The sequence below is a fragment of the Acinonyx jubatus genome, chromosome C1, assembly GCF_027475565.1.
Source record: "Acinonyx jubatus isolate Ajub_Pintada_27869175 chromosome C1, VMU_Ajub_asm_v1.0, whole genome shotgun sequence".
Classification (NCBI taxonomy): Eukaryota; Metazoa; Chordata; class Mammalia; order Carnivora; family Felidae; genus Acinonyx; species Acinonyx jubatus.
The window spans coordinates 35,663,737-35,687,776 of record NC_069381.1 but is presented as its reverse complement, the minus strand read 5'-3'; the positions used below and the strand labels follow the sequence as shown (position 1 = coordinate 35,687,776).

General features: G+C 39.9%; 1 protein-coding gene across 5 annotated transcripts in view; it reads left to right on the top strand.

Moving 5' to 3' along the window:
• Window positions 1-532: 532 nt before the first annotated feature.
• GPBP1L1 (GC-rich promoter binding protein 1 like 1) overlaps window positions 533-24,040 on the top strand; it is a 62,833-nt gene continuing 39,325 nt past the window's right edge. Inside the window, exons 1-2 of one of the 5 annotated variants that reach the window (XM_053213445.1) lie at window positions 545-679; window positions 2,082-2,154. The gene's annotated coding sequence lies outside the window, so the exon portion shown is untranslated. Of the gene's footprint in view, window positions 680-1,074; window positions 1,319-2,081; window positions 2,155-24,040 lie in introns of those variants that run through there. The other 4 variants (XM_053213438.1, XM_027059320.2, XM_027059321.2 and 1 more) reach the window with 4 other exon arrangements.

The window sequence follows — 24,040 nt, the reverse complement described above, 5'->3', positions numbered from 1 at the left end:
ATAAAGATTTTTTTAAATTATTTTAAAAAAGAGTACAAGGGGCAGGACTTTTGCTTCCCTGAAAGGTATGGTGATAAGAGCATTGGTTTGGGTTGATCTGAAAAGTTAGATCATTCTTTGTCACCCTCTGTTTTAATTTTTATTTATCAGCTCTGTGACCTTGGACAGTCTCGTGTCTTCTCTGGGCCTCCATTTCAGTCTATCAAAGGAGACAGCGCCGAGCAATTTGAGCGTTCATCTGAAAACAATAGAGCTGAAAGGGCCCACGCTGGCCGCTTCCTCCAATGCCTCAGGACTCTAGGTAATCTAGCTTCCCGGCTGCTTAGCGTCCTGTGCAGGGTGGGCCCATTGCGAATTCTTCGTAATAATAACCGCTTCTAATCGCGATAGGCTTTCACTTTTATTTCCTTCTGTCATGGCAGCGCCGCCCCTTCCAGTAGTGCGATATCCAATGAGGCTTTGGGTCGGAGAAACAACTTCTCCACCCAGGCATAGGAGCAGGCTCCGGACAGAAATACGCCCTGCGCTGGGCCAAGGCCGTGACGCCAGACATCGGGCGGAACTACCACTCCCAGCGGGTATAGCGCGTCGGGACCAGCCGCGCAGGCCTCAAGAGCCGGGCGGTGTGGCCCGCTGGGGGCTGAAGTCTTAACGACGCGCGCACTGGAAAGAGTGGAAGGTGGGAAGGGTCGGAAAACACGGGATCCTACGAAGCCGGTTTGCTAGTACTTGTACGGGTAGTTTGGGGACGCGAGCATGCTCAGAAGTGGGGTACGGGAGGACGAAGGGGCGGGGAAAAACAGTACACACATACACACCCACCCACCGACTCATTCACACGCATCCAGACCCTGGTGTTGGGCCGGGGGATAAGAGAAGGGATACCAAACTCGGCTGGTCTCTCCCTCTCAACCGGCGCGAGGAAGGGCAGAGAATTCAAGTCGGCAGACGGGTGGGGGCACTGTCTCCAGCGGCTGTAAGGGGGGGTTGGGGACCACGCACGGAATAACTGCAGTTCACGCGGCGGAACGTTGGCTGCGTGGGGCGCCGGCAGGGTCACCCGAACAGGGCTCCTGCGCTTGCGCTCCTGTGGGAGGTGCGAGCGGGTGGGCGTGTGCGAGGCGTGGTCGGAGGGGGGAGGGCCCGGCTGGCCGTCGCTCCTCCCCCTCTTGCCCCTCCTGGGCCGTGTGGGCCGGGCAGCCATTTTGGGAAGAGCTTTGTTATGGTTGTGGGCTCTCCACCTTTGCGGGATCAGGAAGCTGGGGACGCGCCCTCAGACGCCGCGTATGCTCCCTATCTGTAGCCCCGCTACTGCCGGGTGAGTAGGGGTTCCGGGAAACGGGCGGTAGGGGATCTTGAGTCGTCCCGGCTCGGGGCTCCGCCCGGTGCCTGACCAACCGGCTGTTGAAACTAGTTGAAGGAGGCTCTCTCACAGGTGGTTGGTATAGGTCGGCCCCGGGAGGGGGAGAGGAGCCGAAGGGCCCGCGGTCCTGTGGTTCGGACGGGGCACTTCCCCCGCGCGAGGAGCTTTGCAGTCGAGTGTTGCAGCGGCTTTGCCCGAGCGCTTCTACTTCAACTTTGGTCTTCGGGTCGGAACGCTCACCTGCGGCTCTCTGGCTCCTCTCCAGGCGTTCCGGCTTGTTGGTGGTTGAGTGGCTTGGTTTACGGGTTTTTTTTTCTCCCCTTCTTAAATTAGAACCAAGGGCTTTTGTTTTCCAGTGAAGGAAAACCTAAGGAGGAAAAAATAGTGTAAGTCAAATGTGGGACCTCTGAGGGGAAAAGAAGAGCTTTAACCACCAGCGTTTCGGTTCTCCGTGGTAGCGAGGTATTTTCTTTGATTTAGATTTAAGTCGATATCCAACACCTACGGATCGCCTCCTCCTCCGAAAAAAAGCTGGTCGATGTTGAAGAGTTTTAACGAGGATTTTTTTTACTGTTTTAAATCTACCTCTCTCCACCCCCATGCAATTCAAAAGAAAGGCTGAATCTAAAATGGCTGTAGCTTGGGAAGTGCCCTAAGCTTCAGTAACTTAAATACATTACCATGTCTTAATTTTTGGTCGTTTCTTCTACGAGGGCAGCAGCTAAATCTTTTGATATTTTGGTCTTCCTGCAATTGGTGTCTTGAAGAGTCCTTGCTAGGTGAAAAGAAAGGTGAGGCTAAAGAAGTTTGCTTACTCCAAAAGTTTACGTAAGAGTGGGTGCGGGTGTATGTGTGTGTGTGTGGTTGCTTATAGTTTTGAAATTGTGCTATGATGGTAATTTTATCAGCCAACTTTGTGCTCTGAGGTTGGTTTGTCATATTTGTTGAAATACTTATTCTTAACTTTGATATTTATTGCTTACCAGGAAAAAAACCCAGCTAATGGTGTGGGTCATGTTTTAGTAACAGAACTCACACATTCCTGAGTAAATCCAGTCCAAAACTAAAGTGATTGGTAGTCTTCAGAAGACTCAGATTGGTAATTTGACGGACTTCTGGAGTTTTCTGGTCTTTTCTGTGTAATACTTGAAAGGAAATCAGAGTGCTCTTAAGTTTGGGACCTTGATTGCAACTCTGTGAGACAACCAGTGAAAACGAACTTTAGATGTGGAGTGGCTGATTGTTGTGCCCTTTCAAACAAAAGGCTGCCTTTTTGTTTGCCCCTCTCCCCCCCCCCCCCCCTTTTTAAGCCATCAGATCCAGTTTAACTGAAAACAAAAAGGCATAGACTGGAAATCAAAAACAGATAACTTCAGTGTTTGGGAAGGTGCTTGAGTTTCAGGTTGCAATTTGCTTAAAAGATAAAATAATAAAAATGCTAATCGTGAATGAGAACTTGGGAATTAACAATAAAATAAGCTGTCATCTTCCTTAAGGAGTCAGTTTCAATTTAACATACTGCATTCTTTTAACACAAAAGAATGTGTTTTGTCAGTGCTCCTAGGATCTTTTTTTGTTTTTAAATTATTTTGGTGATTTTACAAGGAAAACACTTGCAGTGCTCTATAGAAATTACAAGTCAACTGCTTTGTGTTTGGCCATTTGCCTACTGAACCCATAAACTTAGATGCTCAAAATAGTTTGTACATGTTGATGTAAATATTCTTTCAATTGATTCTGTATATAGTATCTTATCAGAGATCTTGAAATAAGGGGGGATGTTAGGAAGCCTTTTTATTTTTTAATGTTTATATATTTTTGAGAGACCGAGACAGCACGAGTGGGGAAGGAGCAGAGAGAGGGAGACACGGAATCCGAAGCAGGCTCCAGGCTCTGAGCTGTCAGCACAGAGCCCAACGTGGGGCTTGAACTCACGAACTGTGAGATCATGACCTGAGCTGAAGTCAGCGTTTAACCGACGGAGGCACCCAGGTGCCCCTAAGCCTTTTTATTTTTAATAAATGGAATCCACGGGTTTTCTCATCAGTGGCTGTTTAAAAGCTTGGCTGAGGGGGGCACATGCAACCATTTTAATAAGTTTGGAATGATAAGAAATCTGGGACACATTTCTGCTTATAATTCCTATCTACTTATTTTTAAAATGTTTAATTTTTTTTTTTTTTTTTTTTTTTTTTGAGAAAGAGAGCATGCACTTGCTGGAGGAGGGGCAGAAAGAGAGGAGAGAGAGAATCCCAACCAGGCTCCCAGCTGCCATTGCAGAGCCAGACTCTGCTGATCCCACTAACTGGGAGATCATAATCTGAGGTGAAATCAAGAGTCGGACCCTCAACGGACTGAGCCACCCAGGCGCCCTCTGCTTATAATTCATTTTTAAATTCTGTTATAGATACAGTACACAATTCTGAATCATACTTTAGCAGATTGCATATCTTTGTTTTATGGTTAAATTGTATGTACTTAGTAACAGTGATAACTAGGCAATCTGTTTCTAAGTCATTGTGCTTCACCATTATGAATGCTGTCTTTACTGGTGAAAATGAGACTATTAGAAAGTTGACAGGCACAAAAATTTTAAAGGATCTCAACTAAAAAAAAAACTTCATGGAAAAGGTAAATTTTGTAGTGGGTTATTTATGGTTTCCCAAATAGATGGGTGGAAAAATCGAGGTACAGCATAGATAATATGTTACCTCATATGTGACTGTAGTTGCCGTTGTCTGGAATTTGGTGTGTTGAGATCTAGCTGTCCAAGTCATTTCTAAATCAGACTCTGATTTTTATTTCCAATTCTAGTGTGCCCAAAACAAAACTGGCTACAACAAACTAGTTAAGTAAAAAAAAAATAGTTGGAGCGTCTGGGTGGCTCAGTCGGTTGAGCGTCCGACTTCGGCTCAGGTCATGATCTTGCAGTCTGTGAGTTCAAGCCTCGTGTCAGGCTCTGTGCTGACAGCTCAGAGCCTGGAGCCTGCTTCAGATTCTGTGTCTCCCTCTCTCTCTGCCCCTCCCCCGCTCATGCTCTGTCTCTCTCTCTCTCTCTCTCTCTCTCTCTCTGTCAAAGATAAATAAACATTAAAAAAAATTATAAAAAAAATAGTTAAGAATGGCTGAACTTTTGTCCACAGGTAATTTTAACTAATAAGGTAAAATATTGCTAATGTTTTGTGACTCGAATTTTTATAGATGATTGCAAATATCCCGGGCAAGTATTTAAAGGAATCAAATAGTTATTTTCCTTTACTAAAGCAAACAATCAGCCTTTATTATTATTACTATTTTTTTTTTTTTTTTCATTTCAAGAAATGATAGAGGCTATACTGTGGTGCCAGTTTGGGTGTTCTAAGGTGTTTAGAAATTCCTAAATGACCATAAAATGTCTTGCCACCAAAGAACTTAGTAGTTTAACACATAAGTGGAAAATGTTCATAGGATAACAACATAGAAAGCTGTCTTTCTTAAAGGAGTTGACTTTTAACATACTTACTATGTTTACCTTCCTTTTCTATGATAAAACTGCTTTGCCTTATGTTAACCAGATGTCAGGCTAGAATCACCAGCATGAACAAAGTTTTGGTACACTTTTCTGAGCATTAGGTCTATTTGTGCGGAATACATTTTGTTTTCAGAAAAATCAAATTCATTTAAGTTTGGCTATACTTTAGATTTCAAACTCTTATTTCTGCTGATTGTAAGTTTAAATTTTGTTATATAAAAAATTCTTTTCTGAATGATTGCTATCTTTGAAGTATGTTGAAAAGTTGTTTTGAGGGCTCTTTGGCTAATTAAAAGGTAGAGGTATTCCAGTGTTCCTGCTATGTGTTTATGAATTATTAGCTCTACTTTTTAATTAGTCTTACGAGATATGGTGGGAAGGGTAGTTTATTTTGGGCTTCATAAGCTATGGGTTATAATAGAGTCTAGTATATAACCCAATGTATATAATTCCTCAAAATACTTTTTAATAAATAGATAATCTTATCCCTTCTACAAGTGAGTGTACAGAGGGTCCAAGAAATTACGTAATTTACATAACATAATGAGAGATCTGGATTCAGGCGCCTTTCTCTGATTCTGAAGCTCAGTTTCCACCACATCTGATGCAGAGATGACATGGTGTGGTAATTAAGGGCACCAGTTATACAGCCAGGTTTGAATCTCAGCATCGCCACTTACAGCTTTGTGACCTTGGAGAGTTTAAAGTGAAATTTCTTCTGTGCCTTTTCCTTCCTCTGTTAAATGGGGATAATAGTAATTTCTCGTAGAATTATTGTGGTAAATAATATTTGTAGAGTTCTTAAAAACAGTGCACTTCATGGGGCGCTTGGGTGGCTCAGTCAGTTAAGAATCTGACTTCGACTCAGGTCAAGATCTCAGTTTGTGAGTTCACACTCCACACCGGGCTCTGCGCTGATAGTGTGTGGCGTGTTTGGGATTCTTTCTCCTCTTTCTCTGCCCCTACCCCACTTACGATTGAGCGTTCTGTCTCTCTCTCTTTCAGAATAAATAAATGTTAAAAAACAAAAAAATATATATGTATGTATTTATATATGTATATATATAACAATATTTCATAAGTGTTATATAAAATGTATGAAATTGTCTTTAATGAATGTCCTTTTACCAATCAAATGAAATTTAGTGAAATCTGAACAGAATGTTGCATGCAGAGGTTCTTCTTTTTTTCTTTATTAGGTATTATTTTTCTGTTAACTTTTTAGTTTATCTGAATCAGAATCTAGTTCCCACATACTATAATTGACATTCTTTCAAGCTTCTTAATTTTTATGTTTCTTCTGTGTTCCCCCCCCCCCCTTGCACTTTGTTGAAGTCAGATTATTTGGCACAGTTTGCCACATTTGAGATTTTTCTAATTTCTTATGAATTGGTAGTTGGGTATTGAAGCTTAGATTGAGTTTTGATGCATTGGGAATAAAGAGAAGACTAACTTCATAGGTGATTCTGTGCATTTGGGGATTATTTTTTTCAGGTTCAGTGGTTCTCATATCATTTTCTTAAAATTTGTCTATTGAGTAGCATAGAGTAATTAAATGAGTTATTTGTCCTCCTTTGATATGCATATAAAATGGAGTGTTTCATTTGCCAACTTAATACTAATTTTCCAAGCAGTTTTTTTTTCCTGTCCTTTTTTTCTTCATAGTATGTATTTATGGTGTTGTAAAATTGAGCTGAGTGTGCTGGGTTTGCAGTGGTTTTGTTTTCTAGTTTTGGTTACTAGTGAGTAGTTTTCTCAGTGTATTTGGTTTGAAAATTTTTCTCCTCTTGCTTATGCCCCACTCCCAACCCCCTTAAGCATTTTATTCTTAGCACCTATTGAATGCTCACTATAGGCCAGGCACTTCTTTCCCCACACCCCTAGGGAAAACATCCAGGCATATTCTTTTTTTTTTTTTAATTTTTTAAAATGTTTATTTATCTTTGAAAGAGAGAAAGTGTGTGAGCAGGGGAGGAAGGGGGGAGGAGACAGAATCCGAATCAGGCTCCAAGCTGCTAGCTCAAAACCTGATGTGGGGCTCAAACTCCTGAGATCAGGACCTCAGCTGAAGTCAGATGCCAAAGGGGATGCTAAACTGACTGAGCCACCCAGGTGCCCCCAGGCATATTCTTAACACTACCTGTATTCACCATTTAATCTTTCAACGTTCCAACAGTATCCAAATTACAGATAAAGATTTGAAGCAAAATGAGATGAAGTGATTTGCCCAAAGTTACCCAGCTAAGTACGTGGCAGAACCGGCTAGATACTGTCTGCTCTCTTCTACCTTAAAAGTAATGTTTGGATCGGAAGCCAAGTTTATTCTTCAGAAGAGATTTTAGAAATGCTTATAAGTTGGGGTGCCTGGGTGGCTCAGTTTGTTAAGCATTCAGCTCTTGATTTTGGCTCAGATCATGATTCACAGTTCGTGTGTTCGGACCCCATGTTGGGTTCTGTGGTGACAGCGCGAAGCCTGCTTGGGATTCTCTCTTGTCTTCTCTGCCCCCTTTTCTCTCTCTCTCTCTCTCTCTCTCTCAAAAAAAGAAATGGTTATAGGTAAGATGAACTTGAAGTAAAAATGTGTGTCTTGTGATAGTTATTCACTACTGTTACTTACACCCATCAGTTATAAAAATTATACATCGTTTTATTTATTTATTTATTTATTTATTTATTTATTTATTTATTAACGTTTATTTATTTTTGAGACAGAGAGAGACAGAGCATGAACGGGGGAGGGTCAGAGAGAGAGGGAGACACAGAATCCGAAACAGGCTCCAGGCTCTGAGCTGTCAGCACAGAGCCCGACGCGGGGCTCGAACTCACGGACAGTGAGATCGTGACCTGAGCCGAAGTCGGACACTCAACCGACTGAGCCACCCAGGCGCCCCTATACATCGTTTTTTAGATGTGACAAGTAGTCTTTTCCCTATTAGGGAATTGGAGCCTTTCAGGGTCAGTGTAGCTGCAAGAATTTGATAAAAGTTTATCACTGTTGAATGGCTTGTTTGTTTGTAGCGTAGTTGATACAGTGACTTCTGAAGCAAATGCTATGAAAACATTTTTGCTGTTTATAAAACCTTATGGTTTCAGGTACTTGCATAAATCTAATGCTCTTAATTATCTGAATCTCATAGCTGGCAAATTTTAATGTGTCTGGATTACATTAGGTAATAAATATATTTCTATAATATACTATTATTTGGAACTTTTGTGAGTTAAGAGTGTTTAGTTATGGTTGCAGCAAGTGTTGGTGACCATTGAATGATGCAGTATTGGAAAGGAGATTACTTGAAAAAAGTTAATAAATTTTACTCTTCAAAAAATTTATATTTTGTGAAATTACTTTCAGGAAATGTTTTTTGGAACAGTGAAGCGGAAGGTGGCACAGTGATTAAAGTTTATTACTGATGGGAAAACTGGCAAGATTCCTGTGTTAGACATTCTAATTGGGATTTAAAGTGATCCTTTGTTGTTTTCTTTTGACTGTTTACCGTTTTAACCCCCTTCGTATATAGCCTTTTTGTGAATCTTAGTGGGAGAGGAAGCTGGAAAGGCTGTGTGTATATAACTTGATGCATACACACATATACATACCTACACATACACTTTCTGTCCTGAACACCTGGCAGTTGTCACCCACGTTGTGCAATCACATACACTTGACTGAGGACTTGCATCTGGTGTGAGAGATGCAGAGAAGCAAGGACAGTTTAGAATCCATTCCATTGGCTGGTGGCAGTAGTTGTGGCAGTGCCAGTGGGGGGGGTTTCCTGGGACTCTTCTGTGGTGTGACCTTGGTTGGTAATTTTGACTGCTTAGTTTTACCTTGGTTTCTGCATGTTTGCAAAGTCAAGGAGGCCCTCATTCATTCTCTGAACTCCCAATATATTTCTGATAAACTCCTTTTCTATTTAATCTACCTAAATATAGTTTCTTTTTTTCAACCAAAGACGCTGATTTATAAAATTGGCTAATATAATTTGCTCCTTGTAGATTTTGTTTGTGACTGCCTTTATTTAGGGTAGTCTCCTAACTCCTGAGTGAAAAATTTACATGAATGTCTTTGTTAAAGACAATCTTAGACAAGAATTTTCCCTTTTATCCACTTCCAGGTTTGTTTGTTTTTTTTTATTTTTAACTTTTTTTTTTTTTTTTTTTGGAGAGAGAGAGAGACAGAGTATGAGCTGGGGAAGGGCAGAGAGAGAGAGAAGGAGACACAGAATCTGAAGTAGGCTTCAGGCTCTGAGCTGTCAGCACAGAGCCAGACATGGAGCTCGAACTCACTGCAAAATCTTGACCTGAGCTGAAGTCCAACAACACTTAACCAACTGAGCCACCCAGGCACCCCATATTCACTCCCAGTTTTTAAAAGCAGTAGTTCTCAATCTTTTTAAAATTTAGCTGGAGTAAGGCTTGTGCACTGTGAGTTTATTAAAGCTCCCCCATATGATTTTTCTTTTAAAGATTCTTTTATTATTATAAAAGCAGTACATATGCTGGATAGAATATTAAGAAATAAACATATGCAAAAATAAAAGCGTTCTCATCATCTAGAAATCACTAATGTGACTTTTGGTACACTTTTTCCAGATCTTTCTCTAAGCACATATATGTAGGTTTTTATTTTTAGTTTACGAAATTGAGACTAACTTACACCTTGCTTTTTTAGTTGGTAATACCCACTCTTCATGTGAATAAATGTTCTTTTCCTCTCATATCCAGGTGCTATTTAGATTCCCCCAGTTGATCTAAAGTATAATCATATAGCTAGCTTATTCAGTACTAGTATCTGATCCAAGACCTTGTTGCATGTAATACTTTATAATGTTTTTATTTATTTTATTTTTAATGTTTATTTTTGAGAGAGCGCATGTGTGTGGAGGAGGGGAAGAGAGAGGGAGGAGACAGGATCTGAAGTGGGCTCCAAGTGATAGCTCAAACTCATAAACCAACCGTGAGATCATGACCTAAGTCAAAGTCAAACGCTAAATCACCTGAGCCACTCAGGTGCCCCTGCATGTAACACTTTAATTTCTTTATGTCTCTTTAATCTAGCATACCTTATTTTTCAGTGACACTTGAGTTTGAGACTATCCTGAGAATGGTTTTATACAGTTGCATTCTGTGTTGTCATTTAATTTGTTCCTTTAATTCCTGTATTTTTCTCTGAAGTGTACATGTAGAAACTTGACAGATTAACATCAAAATATTAGAATACATCATAGCTATATCTTGTTCTGCACAGTATTATAAAACACGAGTGGCTCAGTTGGTTAAGTGTCCAACTCTTGGTTTTGGCTCAGGTCATGATCTCATGGTTCATGAGTTTGAGCCCTACATTGTGCTCTGTGCTAACAGTGCAGAGCCTGCTTGGGATTCTCTCTCCCCCCTCTCTGCCCCTACTGTACTTGTGCACTCTCTCAAAGTAAATAAAAAAATTTTTAATAAAAAAATACATATTATAAAATACATAATATCTCATTGACTTATAATGCTAAGGTTGATTTTTGGGTTAAGGTGATAGTTGTCTGGTCCGTATATTAATGATGAGTCTTCTTTTCTTGCAATGAGAAAATACTTTGCATAGTGCACTAAAAGTTCCCAGTCCCTCATCAGTCACCCTAATTTTTTTTAAGTTTATTTATTTATTTTGAGAGACAGAGTGAGCAGGGGAGGGGCAGACAGAGAGGGAGAGAGAGAATTTCAAGCAGGCTGTACACTGTCAGCAGAGAGCCCGATGTGGGGCTTGAACTCAAAAACCACAAGTTCTTGCTTGACCTGAGCCAAAACCAAGAGTCGGATACTTAACCCCATTGTTGTCCTAATTTTTTTTTAAGGCTACTTTATTGAGATACTAATTTACATAATCTGAAATTCACACATTTTATTTTTACATTTTATTTATTTTTAAATGTTTATTTTTGAGAGAGAGAAATAGAGTGCATATGCATTGGGGAGGGGCAGAGAGACGGTGACAGAGGATCCAAAGCAGGTCTCCATGCCAACAGCAACGAGACTGATCAGGGGCTCAGACTCACAAACCATGAGACCACTACCTGAGCCACAGTTGGACATTCAACTGACTTGAGCCACCCAGGTGTCCCTAAAATTCACACATTTTAAATGTACAGTTCAGTGATTTTTTTTTAGTATGTTCATAGAATTGTATAACCACTGCCACTGTCTAATTTTAGAACATTTTCATCACCCCAAAAAGAAACCTCATAACTGTCAGCAATCACCTTGCCCTAAGGCAACCACTAATCAACTGACAACCACTAATCACTAACCCCTCTCTCTGTGGATTTGGCTATTCTGGAGTTTTCATATAAATAGAATTATACAGTATATGGTCTTTTATGTATGACTTTCCTCATTTAGCATAATGTTTTTAAGGTTCATCCATGTTGTACTGTGTATCAGTGTTTAATTTGTTTTTATGGTTGTGTTCTGTTGAGACTGTATTTTGTTTATTCAGTCATCTGTTGATGGGCATTTGAATTGTCACCTCTCAGTGGCTGTTTATTATGAACAATGCTGCTGTGAACATTGAGGTACAAGTTTTTGTGTGAACATATGTTTACATCTTTCTTAGATCTTTTTAGGAGTGTAATTGCTAGGTTATATGGTAATTCTGTTTAACTTTTTGAGAAGCTGTGTTCCACAGTGCTTGCACCATTGTACATTCCCACTGGCAGTTTCTGTTGGTTTTGGTTTTTTACATCCTCAGCAACACTTGTTATTATGTCTGTCTTTTTTATTACAACCATTCTAGTGGGTGTGAAATAGTATCTCGTGGTTTTAATTTACATTTCCCTCATGGCTAATGATGTTAGGCATTTTCTTATGCTTAGTGGTCATTTGTATATCTTCTTTGGAGAAATGTCTATTCAAATCCTTTGTCCACTTTTTAATTGTGTTATTTGTCTTTTCGTTGTTGAGTTGTAAGAGGTTTTTTTTGTTTTTTTTAAATTTTAGAAGTTCAATTGAAGATGTAAAGAATACCTAAGTAAGAGATTGACTATATTCATGATTTGGAAGATTTATCATAAAGATATTTTTCCCATATTGATCTAGATTGACTCATTACTGTTCTAAGCAGTGTCATAACAACCTCCCATTCTATGCTTGTTTTATTTATTTTTTAAATGTTTTTATTTATTTTTGAGAGAGAGACAGAGCATGAGCAGGGGAGGGGCAGAGAGAGGGGGAGACACAGAATCGGAAACGTACTGTAGGCTCTGAACGGTCAGCACAGAGCCTGACGTGGGGCTCGAACTCACGGAGCGTGAGATCATGACCTGCGCCGAAGTCGGACGCTCAACCAACTGAGCCACCCAGGTGCCCCCCCATGCTTGTTTTAAAATATACATGAAAGGATAGTGAGGGCCTTCAATACGGTATATGTATGGGGGAGTGGGGGAGGCCTTGGCCTACTATATATTAAGATCTTATTATAAAGCCATAATAGTTAACACACGAGGTAATAGCATGGGAATAGATAAATAGATCAGTGGAACAGAAACCTGGAAACAGACCCATACATGTATAGAAATAATTTATAATAGAGCTGGCTTTAAGAAGACAACATAGGTAAATGACTACATTTAAATTTAGAACTTGTGTTCCTCAAAAGATGACCCATGAAGTTGGAAAAGATATTTGCAACACTTAGAAGATTGGGATCTATTGTAATTTTCTTACTTCAGATAAGAGAAAGATCAGCCACCAAAGGAGGAATGTTTAAAAGATAAAAATTGGTATTTTACAAAAAAAGGAAACAAAGATATGATAAATAGATTAAAAGATGCAAATGAAGACCAGAGTAAGTGATCATTTTATACTCACCAGCAGAACAAAGAATAACTGCCAGTTTGGCAATATGTAGCTTGGTGAGGATGGGGAACAGATGGAACTCTTAAAATAACCCCTACTGGTGATGTAAATTGCTAACACCTCATTGCAAAGCAGTATGAGATTACCTTGTGAAGGTGAAACTGTACTGCCTTTTGGTCAGCAATCCTTTCACTTATTTATGCACTCATTCAGTAAATATATATTGAGCACTTATGTGCCAGACAGCGTTCTTTGTGCTTGATTCATTGGGTGACAGTTAAAGATAAGTTACATAGGTAATCGTGCTATAGGAAAAAGTTACTTACTAGAATGAAAACAATAAGTTACTTCCCCCCCCTTTTTTTATTAACTTTTATGGATGTGATTTTTCTTTAATTTTTTAAATTAAATTTTAATTCCAGTTAACATACAGTGTTAGTTTCAGGTATACAATATAGTGATTAAGCACTTCCATACAACATCCTGTGCTCATCACAAGTATACTCTTTAAACCCCATCACCTATTTAAATCCATCCCTCCACCCTTCTCTCCTCTAGTAACCATCAGTTCTCTGTAATTAAGAATCTGTTTCTTGGCTTGTCTCTCTCTCTGATTTTCTTCCCTTTGCTTGTTTTTTTGTTTTTGTTTCTTAAATTTCACATGTGTGAAATGATATGGTATTTGTCTTTCTCTGACTTATTTTGCCTAGCGTTATACTCTCTAGCTCTATCCATGTTGTTGCAAATGGCAAGATTTCATTCTTTTTTATGGCTGAATGATATTCGTGTGTGTGTGTGTGTGTGTGTGTGTGTGTATGTGTATATGTATATATATATACACACCACATCTTTTTCTAAGGTTTTATTAAGCAATCTCTATACCCAGTGTGAAGCTCTAACTCACAACCCCAAGATCAAGTCACGTGCTCCACCAGCTGAGCCAGCCAGTCACCCTTATACCACATCTTCTGTATCCATTCATCAGTTGATGAACATTTGGTTGCTTCCATATCTTGGCAATTGTGAATAATGCTGCTATAAACATAGGGGTGCATGTACCCTTTGAATTAGTGTTGCATTCTTTGGGTAAATACCCTCTAGTGTGATTGCTGGATCATAAGGTAGGTTATTTTTAACTTTGTGAGGAACCTCTGTACTGTTTTCCACAGTGGCTGCACCACTTTGCATTCTCACCTACAGTGCATAAGGGTTCCTTTTTCTCCACGTCCTTGCCAACACTTGTTTCTTATGTTGTATTTTTATTTATTTTTTATTAAAGTTTATTTATTTTGAGAGAGAGAGAGAGAACACAAGCAGGGGAGGGGGAAGAGAGAGAGTATCCCAAGCAGGCTCCACACTCAGCGTGATGCAGGGCTCAAACTCCGAAACTGTGAGATCATGACCTGAGTCTGAAACCAAGAGTCAGATGCTTAACTGACTGAGCCACCCAGGTGCCCCTATTTTTATTTTTAAAGTAATCTCTATGCCCAGTGTTGTGAGGTTCAAACTCATGACCCCAAGGTCAAGGGTTGCATGCTCAACCAACTGAACCAGCCAGGTGCCCTGTCTTGTATTTTGATTTTAGCTATTCTGACAGGAGTGAGGTGATATCTCATTGTAGTTTTGATTTGCATTTCCTCATGTGTCAGCCATCTGGATGTCTTTGGAGAAATGTCTGTTCATGTCTTCTTCCAATTTTTTAATGGGATTTTTTTGTTTTTTTGAGTATTGAGTTGTATAAGTCTTTCTATATTTTGTACAGATGTGATATCGAAGAATGCCATACATGGTTTGTTATATCATATTGCCACTCACTTCTTTGAACTCTTTAAGTTGTTTACCAAAAATCGTTTCATAGTCTGTCATCAAAAGTTATTTTTAGTGATCTTTTAGCTGAGAACTAGGTTATATCTTTTTTTCAATTCTGTGGAATATAGGCATACCTTGTTTTATTGTGCTTCACAGATACTGTGTTTTTTCCCAACTGAAGATTTGTGGCAACCTTGTGTTGAGCAAGTTTTTTGGTGCCACTTTTCCAACAGGATTTTCGTGTCTCTGTCAGTTTGGTAATCCTCGCCGTATTTCAGAGTTTTTCATTATTATATTTGTTATGGTGATCTGTGATCAATGATCTTTGCTATTACTATTGTACTTGTTTTGGGGGACCACTAACTATGCCCATACAAGAAGGCTACCTTAATAAATATCTGTGTTCTGACTGCTCCCCTGTTTCTTTCCTTCTCAGGCAGAGTTCCTATTCCGAGACACAACAATGTTCAAATTAGGCCAATTAATAACCTGCAATGGCCTATAAGTGTCCAAGTGAAAGTAAGAATAACAGGTGTTTCACTTTATTATTATTTTTTTAATCTTTATTTTGAGAGAGCACATCCACACGAGTGGGGGGGCGGCGGCAGAGAGAGAGAGAGAGAGAGAGAGAATCACACTCAGTGTGCAGGGCCTGCTTGGGATTCTCTCTCACTCTCTCTGCCCCTCGTCCCCGCTTGCATGCTCTTGCTGTCTCTAAAGTATAAAATAAAATAAATATTTAAATCAATAGCTAGAAATGATTAAGCATAATGAGGAAGGCATGTCAAAACCCAAGATAGGCCAGAAGCTAGACCCCTTGTGTCAGACAGCCAAGTTGTAAATGCAAAGGAAAAGTTCTTTAAGGAGATTAAAAGTGCTACTGCAACAAACACCTGAATGATAAGAAAGTGGAATGGCCTTATTGCTGGCATGGAGAAAGTTTGAGTGGTCTAAATAGAAGATCAAACCAACCATAACACTCCCTTATGCCAAAACCTAATCCAGAACAAGACCCTAATTCTTTTTTTAATTAAAAAACAATTTTTTTTTTAACATTGATTCGTCTTTGAGAGACAGAGACAGCATGAGTGGGGAAGGGGTAGAGAGAGGGAGACACAGGATCCGAAGCAGGCTCCAAGCTCCGAGCCGTCAGCACAGAGCCTGACGGTGGGGCTCAAACTCAAGAACTGCGAGGTCATGACCTGAGCCGAAGTTGCATGCTCTACCGACTGAGCCACCCACGTGCCCCGACCCTAATTCTTGCAGAAGAAAAGTTCAAAGCTAGCAGAAGTAGTCATCTCCATAACAAAGTACAAGGTGAAGCAGCAAGTGCTGATGCAGAAGCTGCACCTACATCCAAGGCAGGACCCTCCACCAGCAAAAAGATTATGACTGGTTGAAAAATCATGACGGGTAGCATTTTTAGCAATAAAGTACTTTCAATAAGCTATATGTACATTATTTTTTTGGACATAATACTACTGCACACTTCATAGACTACAGTATATTGTAGACAACTTTTATTAAAAAGTTTATTTATTTTTGAAAGGAGGGAGGTGGGGAGAGGATCCCACACAGGCTCCACACTGTCAGTGCAGAGCCCCATGCAGCTCTCTCAAACTGTGAGATCATGACCTGAGCCGAAATCAAGAGTCAGATGCTTAACTGACTGAGCCACCCAGGCAACCCTAGTGTAAACAACTTTTATGTGCACTGTGAAACCAAAAAATTCGTTTGACCAGCTCTATGGCGATATTTGCTTTATTGCGTGGTCTGGAACTGAATCTGCAATATCTCCAAAGTATGCCTGTACACAGATTGTAAACAGATTGTGTGTTCAATGATTTGTTACCCAGTCATTACATTTCTCAGTTTCTAAAAGGTAGACCCAAAAACCTTTACTAAAGAAGACTTACCAAATGACTATAAAGGAGTTTTGTTTATGAATCTAAAATTAAACACAAGATTGGTTAAAAGGTAGATACTGAGTATTTGTGGATTTTTCCCATTGAGTATTAAAAAATTATATTAAAGCCGAAGCAAGCACTAGAAATAGAAATTTAATGGTTGAAGATGTGCTTATAATTATGCTTTAGAATTAAAATGGGATGTCAGCATCTGAGAGAGAGAAATTATTGGAATTAAATGAAGTGTATTTTGTTGTTTATAAGTTTAAGGCATTATATCCTAGATTGCATTTCAGAAACAGTTGTCCTCCCTAATGTGTAGATGTAGGTGTTCTGTTTTTAAGAGTATAATTTATTTTGCTAGGAACTTTTTTAAACAGTATAATTCACAAAGTCACTTTAAGCAAATAACTATATGGTAGGAATGAGTATGCGTCATTTATGACAGTAACAAAAGATTTGCACTTAAAAATGAATATAGATTTGGGGTGCCTCGGTGGCTCAGTCAGTTAGGTGTCCGACTTTGGCTCAGGTCATGATCTCAGGGTTCATGAGTTTAAGCCCCGCATCATGCTCTGTGCTGACAGCTCAGAGCCTGGAGCCTGCTTCGGATTCTGTGTCTCCTTCTCTCTATGCCCCTCTCCCTCTCACACTCTGTCCCTCTCCCGCTCTCTCTCTCTTTCTCAAAAATAAACACTAAAAAAAAAAAAAAGGTAATGTAAACCTTAACATGTGTTTGTATTTCTTTTTTAAAAACATGTTTTCAAACTTTATGTTCCTTTTATTCAAATATATAACATTGATCTCTTGGAAGTAAATTTGGACCTTTTCAGTAGCTTGGAATCATGTGAAATGTGAAACTGGGACACGTTCTTAGTGTAGCTTAGACACAGTTTTAGGCACAGTATGAGTCCTTGCCGAGTTTCACAGTAGATTCATTTTCCCAGCATGCTTTACAAGGAGTATTGCTGAGTCTGTTACCTACATGAAATAATGTTCTATATCTTACCCACATTCTCTGTGCTCTCAGAACCAAGGCATTCTTTCATAATAGGGACCCAAGAGACAAGGCCATTAAACAGAAATTCCTGTCATCACACTCAACAATCAGAATACTCCCGACATTAATCAAAAGATTTTTTATTTTTCTTTTTAATACACTTAAGGTAATACACCACAGTAAGATGGGTGAGAAGAACACTTTTGAACCAGGGAGATGGGAAAAAAGAACCAACATGATGCCTTGATTATAGGTGCCGCCTTAGGCAGAACAGTTTTAAAGAAGTGAGCATATGGAAGTAAAAAATAGGGAGGTTCCCTTCAAACTCTTCCAAGTCTACTACCCCTTTTAGCCAGTCTTTTGGCATAATCCTGATAATCTTTTTTTTTTTTAATGTTTGTTTATTTTTGATAGAGTGCGAGTGGGGGAGGGACAGAAAGAGAGGGAGACAGGATCAGGATTCAGTGGCACTATCAGCCGAGACTCTAATGGTGGGCTGGAACTCGTGAACTGCCATGACCTGAGCCAAAGTCAGGCACGTAATTGACTGAGCCACCCAGGTACCCCTGTAGTTTTATTAAGATGAGGAACCATGTGCTTTCTAGCCACATTTCATTATGTGGTTTTTTTCTTATCACAGAAACGTATTTTTTAAGTCTTTCAGTTTTGCTAGGATGCCAGGCTCTACTGACACAGACAAATAATGAGAGGAGTACAAAAAGAAAGACAAAAACCGCTATATTTAAGTTAAAATCCTTGTTTGGTACATTTGCTCCATTAGACTTTAAGGAGCTTGTTTTATTTTTCTAATTTTAGGAATTTTTTTTTTATTTTTTATTTATTTATCTTTTTACATTTTTGTTTATTTTTGAGAGGCAGAGAGAGACAGAGTGTGAGCGGGGGAGGGCCAGAGAGAGAGGGAGACACAGAATCCGAAGCAGGCCCCAGGCTCTGAGCTGTCAGCACAGAGCCCCACGCGGGGCTTGAACCCACGAACCGTGAGATCACGACCTGAGCCAAAGTTGGACACCCAACCAACTGAGCCACTCAGGTGCCCCTAATTTTAGGAATTATTTTATGACTGGAGACTAAGAGCCGCAGTGTAGGTGCACCTGGGTGTTTCTGTAGGTTAAGTGTCCAACTCTTGATTTCAGCTCAGGTCATGATCTCGTGGTTGTTAGATTGAGCCCCACGTTGGGCTCTGTGCTGATCATGGAGCCTGCTTAAGATTCTCTAACTCTCTCCCCTGCTTGTGTGCTCTTTCTCTCTCTCAAATGAGTTAATTAATTAATTTTTTAAGAAGATCCACAGTGTAATGCAGAAGGCAGTGAAGTTAGAAGGCTTGATTCCAGGCCTGACCTAGCTGCTTATTAGATGTGTTACCTTGGATAAGTCCCTTAACATTTTAGAGCCTGCCTCAGTTTTTTGTTGTTGTTAACCTCTGGAATGGATGGCTTCCCTGATGTCCGTGGGAGGAAGGAGCAAAAGGATAAAGTGAATGTTAGGAGTGACATAGATCAGTGTTTTATTTTAAGAATTCTTCCCGAATAGGAGTAAATAATGTATCTGGCTTTGTATTTAGTTTAATCCATCCTTTGACTAAGAATCAGTGTAATGTGTTTCTCATTTTTAATATTTGGTTTATTCTTCAAAGCAACGTGTGAAATAGCACAGCTTTCATTTAGAGATAAACTGGGAGCTACTCATCAGATTTTGGAATTAGAAGGACATCTGTGTTCAGAGTTGGCGTTTGAAATTGTGAGGGAAAAATAATTTGCTGTGGACTGAGGAATAAAGGGGGGGGTGACAAGGGATACGCTGCTGTCTATATAAGTTTATTAAGAATGAAGAGGGGAAGTGCCTGGGTGGTTCAGTCGGTTGGGCATCCAGCTTCGGCTCAGGTCACGATCTCATGGTTCATGAGTTCGAGTCCCGCACTGGGCTCTGTGCTGACAGCTTAGAGCCTGGAGCCTCCTTCAGATTCTGTGTCTCCCTCTCTCTGCCCCTCCCTTGTTCGCACTGTCTCTCTCTCTATCTCAAAAATAAGCACTAAAAAAAAAAGGAATGAAGGGAGGGATGCCTAGGTGGTTCAGTCGGTTAAGCATCGGACTCTTGGTTTCAGTCAAGTCATGATCTCACGGTTTCGTGGGTTCAAGCCCTACATAGGGCTCTGCACTGGCAGTGCAGGGTCTGCGTGGGATTCTCTCTGTGCTCCTCCCCCACTCGCACAGTCTCTGTCTCTCTCAAAATAATAAATTAACTAACTTAAAAAAAGAATGAGGGGAAGTGAACTTAAATACCTAGAGGGAAATACAGACTCTAGGAAAGGGTTTTGTTCAAAGTTGGGGGAGAAGTGGGTGTGTTTTTTTGTTAGTTGCAGTGAAACCAGTGTAGAAAGAGGTAGAAGTTACCAAGAGTAGTAGATGGTGACACTGCTGGACTGTGGAGAAAATGACTGACTGAGATCAGAGTGGTAAAGGGAGCCTAAGGTAGAAGAAGAGATTGAGGGAAGGTCCCTTGGCAGGGACATCCTCTACTTGCATTACAAGCTTAATTATAAGGGATAAAATTAGATCATGTTGTGAAGTACTTTGCAAATTGCCAGGCATATATGAAATGCCTGATAAGTTACAGGTTTGGAAAAAGTAAAATATTCAACAAATGTTTATGAGTGCGTGTTTGGGTCAAGTATTCAGGTACAGATATTTCTGATATACATGTTACAGGGAGAGAGCTAAAGCACTTAGATAAAACCTGAATAAAAATGGAGAGCATTGGGACACCTGAGCATCCAACTTCAGCTCAGGTCATGATCTCAGTCTGTGGGTTTGAGCATCGTGTCGGGCTCCAGTTCAGAGCCTAGAGCCTGCTTCGGATTCTGTGTCTCCCTTCCTCTCTGCCCCTCTCCCCCTCATGCTATGTTTCTCTCCATCTCTCAAAAATGAATAAACGTTGAAAAAAAATTTTTTTAATGGAGAGCATTGTTTGTATTTATTTATTTTTAAATAGCTTTGTTTCTCTTTTTTTTTAATGTTTATTTTGGGAGAGAGCGCATTCATGAAAGTGGGGGAGGGGCAGAGAGTGAGGGAGACAAAGAATCTGAAGCAGGCTCAGTGCTGACAGTACAGAGCCCAATGCGAGGCTCGGACTCATGAACCGTGAGATCATGACTTGAACTGAAGTCAGACGCTTAACCGACTAAACCACCCAGGCTCCCCTGTTTATATTTAATATTGACTATTTCTTTTGACTTAGCTGCCTTATTATACTTTTTAAATTGTGGCAAAATGCGCTTAACATAAGATTTACCATTGCAACCTTTTTTTTTTTTTTTTTTTTTTAATTTAAGTAGGCTCCATGCCCAATGTTGGGCTTGCACTCATGATCCTGAGATTAAGAGTCACATGCTCTACTGACTGAGCCAGCCAGGTGCCCCCACTGTAACCATATTAAAGTATATACAATTTGGTGCCATTAAATACATTCACAGTGTTTTATAACAGTCACCACTATCCAGTTGCAGAACTTTTTCGTTATTCCAAACATAAACCTCATATTCATTAAGCAGTCACACTCCCTCCAGCCCCTGGTAACCACTTAATCTGTTTTCTGTCTCTATAGATTGGATATTTCATATAAATGGAGTCATATAGGGGCGCCTGGGTGGCGCAGTCAGTTAAGTGTCCGACTTCAGCCAGGTCACGATCTCGCAGTCCGGGAGTTCGAGCCCCGCGTCAGGCTCTGGGCTGATGGCTCAGAGCCTGGAGCCTGTTTCCGATTCTGTGTTTCCCTCTCTCTCTGCCCCTCCCCCGTTCATGCTCTGTCTCTCTCTGTCCCAAAAATAAATAAACGTTGAAAAAAAAATAATAAATTTAAATGGAGTCATATAGTATGTGTCCTTTTATGTATTTGGTTTCTTTTAGTTTTCAAGGTTCATCCATGTTGTAGCATATATTAGTACTTCGTTCCTTTTTATAGCTGAATAATCTATTAAATGGATATACCACATTATATTTCTTCATCTGTTTGTGGACATTTGGGTTGTTTCTACTTTGGCTCTTGTGACCAAAGCTGCTGTGAATATCACTTACAAGTTTTTGTGTGTACGTATCTTTTCATTTCTCTTGGACATGTATCTAGGAGTAGAGATGTTAGGTCATATGGTAACTCCATGTTTAACTTTTTGAAGAACTGTCAATTGGGTTTTTTTTTTCTTTTCCTTTTTTAACGTTTATTTATTTTTGAAGGAGAGAGAGAGCGAGCAGGGGCAGGGCAGAGAGAGAGGGAGAGACAGAATCCAAAGCACACTCCAGGCTCTGAGCTGTCAACACAGAGCCCAGCACGGGACTTGAATTCATGAGTGGTAAGATTATGACCTGAGCCAAAGTCAGATGCTTAACTGAGCCACCCAGGTGCCCCAGAACTGCCAATTGTTTTCAGCAGCTACACCATTTTATATTTCTACCAGAAGTGTATGAAGGTTCCAATTTTCTGCATCCTTGCTTTATTGTAATTTGTAAAAATTCATTAAACCTTTGAATCCTTACCACATGCTGGAGACTATGTAAGATGCTATTGAGTTTCAAAAAAAGGCAAGGCAGGATTATAGAAGCTAATAGGTTTTTGGCCTGCTTGGGAGTTAAGATCAACATTTATATCTATACTGGAAGGGGTAAATGTTAAGTACATTAGAAGGTACAAAGTCCTTTGCAGATTTCAGAGGGGATTACTTGTGAGGAAACATTTATTTCTGACTATTAGACTGAGGAACTTAAATCCTATTCTGTAGTTGGTAGGAAGACAAAATTTCTCAGCCAGTGTTGTGATATAATTTGAACCTAGATTTAGGAAGAGAGATCTAGCAGCCAGGAGTAGAGGCTGAGGCAGAGGATGGAAGAGACTAGTAGTGCCTATGAAACCAATTTTCTTATTGGTGAGTAATTGGATCTTGGAGTGGCAAATAGAAATGGAAACTGAGGGATGGAATAGACAGCACTTCAAAACTATTTATATCCATATAGTCTCCCTAGATCTCATCTCCTCTGAAGTTAAGCATCATCTACCAGATACTGATAGTTGCCAGAATTCTGTCTCCAGAACAGACCTTTCTGAGATCCAGACCACATACTTGATGTCTCATATTTAAAAATATATATCTTATGGGGTGCCTTGGTGGCTTAGTTGGTTAAGCATCTGACTTTGGCTCAGGTCATGATCTTGCATTTCGTGGGTTCAAGCCCCACGTCAGGCTTGCCGCTGTCAACAACGAGCCCTTTTTGGATTCTGTGTCCCCCTCTCTGCCCTTCCCCCACGTGCACTGTCTCTCTGAAAATAAACTTTATATATATAAACTATATATATGTAATATATATAATATATATTTTTTTAAATCTTAATTTCCCCTCTAATTTAGTCTTGTACAATGTTTTTAAAAAGTTCTAAGAAAATTTTAAGTGATGAAATTTTTCCTTTTCAGAATCTGTCAGTGGTTAAGCAGAAGCCCCTTCAGTTACTCACTCTAGAAAAATGGCCACAGCTCCAAAAGGCATCAGCAGAGAACTTTATAAAATTTTATAAAAAATTGCTCAACAAAGTAATTTCATTCCAAAAATGTTGACTAATAAAGAAGATAAAACAAAATGCCCTTAGTTCCACCATCCTAATAAAACCATTATTGGCATTTTATCATGTTTCTCTTTAGTCTTTAGCTTTCAGAACAGGAATTTTTTTTTTATCTGACCTCTTTTCTTCTTCTTTTATTTGTTGCCTTTTACTAAACACTCCCATTTGTCATCCATCTTCTCCTGACCACATACTTTGCACATGCGTGCACGGATCACACTTTTATATAATAACTTTACATCCTAGGTGTGGTGTTTATTGAGGATGGTGGGAATTGTTAAGAGATATATGATAGCTTTAGAATTTTCATACCAGTAGCAAAGCATTGCCAATTAATATTTCTTCTGCAATCACTGCCTCAACTGGGAGTCTGTTACAGAAATTTGGAATTGAGAATTGACTGAAAAGATGGTATATAAGCATCAGTTGGAAGACTGGAGGAACATGCTTACTCGGGTCTGCAAAGGAACTGCTCATGTTTAAAATTGAGGCATTTTGGGGGGGCACCTGGGTGGCTCAGTCAGTTGAGCGTCTGACTTCGGCTCAGGTCATGATCTCACGGTGTGTGAGTTTGAGCCCCACGTCGGGCTTTGTGCTGATAGCGTGGAGCCTGGAGCCTGCTTTGGATTCTGTGTCTCCCTCCCTCTCTGCCCCTCACCCGCTCACACTCTGTCTCTGTCTCTCAAATAAACATTTTTAAAATTTAAAAAAAAAAATTGAGGCATTTTTCTTTTGTGTCTAACAGCTTAATAACCTATGGGTGGTTCATCTCCCTGCCTTGAATTTCACATTCTCTGTGGTTTAAGCCAAAATTCTTTAAGACAAAAAGCATGTAGCAGTTACGTCTTTCCATAAAAACCTATTACATGGACATTACATTTATTACTGGGAGTTGTAGGTATAGACATATATAAAAACAACTCTAGGAGTGCCTGACTGGCTCGGTTGGTTGAGTATGCAAATCTTGGTCTCAGTGTTGTGGGTCTAAG